Genomic DNA, 2,885 nt, shown 5'->3' with positions numbered 1-2,885 from the left:
TTTTTTTAGCAAAGCTTCTCCCTTGTTCGATTCACTTCTAAAACACAAAACCAAGTCCAACTTGTTTCTGCAAAATCATTCAACCCTATTCAACTCCCAAGTCTGCCTTAATTGGTGGCAACACCAGCAGCTGCGGCGAGGACCACGAGGTCCGCGCCCCGAAGAAGCGGGCGAGCATTGGATCTAGGAGAAGACCCACTGCCTTATCAGCTTCCGCCGCGAGGTCGATGGCCTCTTCAACACCTCCAAGTCCAACAGAGAAAGCACGAACACTTGGATTGCAAAACAACCAAAACAATCACAGATGTATCAGATCGAATTAACAGAAAATTTCATTCCTCCTTTGAAATCGCCTCAACAACATCAATGCAAACCTGTTGTGAAATGGGCAATGAAGAAGAAGAACCAAGAAGACGTTGCAGAAACCCTGAATTTCATTTTTCGTCACCACCCACACCCACACCTCCACCAAAACTCGAACTCAAACTCAAAATCCATTAATATCAAGTTATTAACTACAACAAAAACACCAGCAAGTAATGATATAGATGATCTCTCCGCCCTCCTCCTTCCTCGATCTCAAGTCCCGCTTTGAGTACCGTCGAAGTTTCCAGAGAACCCAATCCAAATCCAAATCCAAATCCCAATCCCAATCCCAATCCCAATCTCAATCCCAATTTCAAATTCAATTTCGTCCTCCAAAATGAAGGACATAGTCTTCTTGAAGCCTCGCTTGTCAAAGATCTGAAATCGGCGATGAAGTGCGCCGCCAATCCTTTCGTCGAGGTCAACAGCGTGAGCGTTGTGTGCCTGAAATCGAGGAGTACTGAGGTGTTGTTGCGGGAGGAATTGGCGAGGACAACTAGTCTTTTTAGAGAGTGGTTGATCGAGGGGAGAGGAAGAAGACGAGAGGTGGATGGGTGAAAAAAATTAAAGGTAAATCAGTCTTTTTACCAACAAAAAAATATTTAAAATGTTTGTACCAAAAAAAATATTTAAAATTTCAGTCTTTTTACCAAAAATATTTAAAAAAAAATTAAAGGCAAATCAGTCTTTTTACCTTTATTTTGTACCTCACGTGCCTCACACAGTCACACGTGGTAAATTTAACGGTGCTGTGACGGAAAGTTGATGTAGGTACTACGTTGACAAGAAAATATAAGTCCAGGTATCACATTGATACGTTTAAAAGTTCATGTATCATTTTGACAGTCCTAAGAGTCTCCAGACACTGTTCGTGCATTTTAAATGTCAGTTATAGGGCAAATCAGTCTTTTTACCTTCATTTTGTATGTCACGTGCCTCACACGTGGTAAATTTAACGGTGTCATGACGGAAAGTTGATGTAGGTACTAGGTTGACAAGAAAATATAAGTCCAAGTATCACATTGATACGTTTGAAAGTTCAGGTATCATTTTGACAGTCCTCAGAGTCTCCGGACATTGTTCGTGCATTTTTCCCAAAAGAAAATATAAAAATTCACTAAAATTAGGCCATGTTGTACGTGTTTCTAGGAAGAAGAATTTAACAAGTCTACAAATAATACCTATCCACACTTTGTGCTTGTCCGTGGGTGATAAGGACACCAACTTGCTTCAGAATAGTAGGTATGACCCCAAACTCCACAGTTCCGTAAGTTCGTGGCAATACATGTGTGGCTGTTGCCCACAATTGTAGTAGTGGGCGTAGCTGAAAAAGAGCGCAAGAATATAATAAAAATAGCTTCTATATTAATTACTATATGTACAAAATAATTGAGTTTTCATAGTAAACAATAGGGAGAATAGTCACTTTGGTCACTCAACTATGACTCATTCTACACTTTGGTCACTCAAGTTTCAAATATATCACTTTGGTCACTCAAGTATTACACTGTCATTCACAAAAGTCACTTTGTTGTGAGAAAAAATGCCTATTGGGTGACTTTTATGAATGACAGTGTAATACTTGAGTGACCAAAGTGATATATTTGAAACTTGAGTGACCAAAGTGTCGAATGAGTCATAGTTGAGTGACCATTTGTGAAATTCTCTCTAAACAATATATCATGGTTTTATCACTTTTTATTATCATATCACATAAGATAAAACGAAAGTTAACAGGTAAATTTTCATTCATTTGTGGATTAAATCTATTGAAACTTGGAGATTTTAGTAAAAATTAAGCAAAAATTTGGAAAGAATAGAGGGTTAATGATGACTTCACACGGTGTATGGAACTAGCTAGACATATCATATAAGTGGAACTTAAAGGGAACCTTTAAAGCCAGGTTATGCCCAAATTACACTTAATGACATGCTTTGCAATATTGTGTGCGCGACACTATTTCAACTACGAGAGACATAATTAAGACCATATGATACAAATAAACTGCCACAAGAGCATTACTTAGTTAGTATGATGTATATATTTTTGATAACTTATTTTCTGGTTGGTTGTTTGTTTGTGATTTAGATCTCCCTCTTTCATATAAAATTCACAAATGATAAAGTAATATGGAGGCCTGCTCATCTAACAGACAATTTTAAAGGACTGTACGTGAGGGACAAATGAATCTGATAACTTAACTGAAAACAAATACACAGTTTCAGTTAATTTATATATATCTCTCACAGTCCCTTAAAATTGTCTCTTAAGTGAGCAAGCCTGAAGTAATATAAGGTTCACATCCAAAATCAATTGGCAAGTAATAGATCGTTTGACTCAAATCCTTTTATCCATATAACTTTGTATATATTCAATGTGAAAGTTATGATTTCACCTTCTCAACAATAACTTCATAAGTTTAATATACCAGTTTTAGAAATTATCCACAAGCTTTTGTCACTGATTGACAAGTTGTTCTCTCTTATGGCAATCAGATCGATCTACGTCTTAACTGATT

This window comes from Rosa rugosa, chromosome 5 (genome assembly GCF_958449725.1).
Source record: "Rosa rugosa chromosome 5, drRosRugo1.1, whole genome shotgun sequence".
Classification (NCBI taxonomy): domain Eukaryota; kingdom Viridiplantae; phylum Streptophyta; class Magnoliopsida; order Rosales; family Rosaceae; genus Rosa; species Rosa rugosa.
This window is presented reverse-complemented; position numbering follows the sequence as displayed.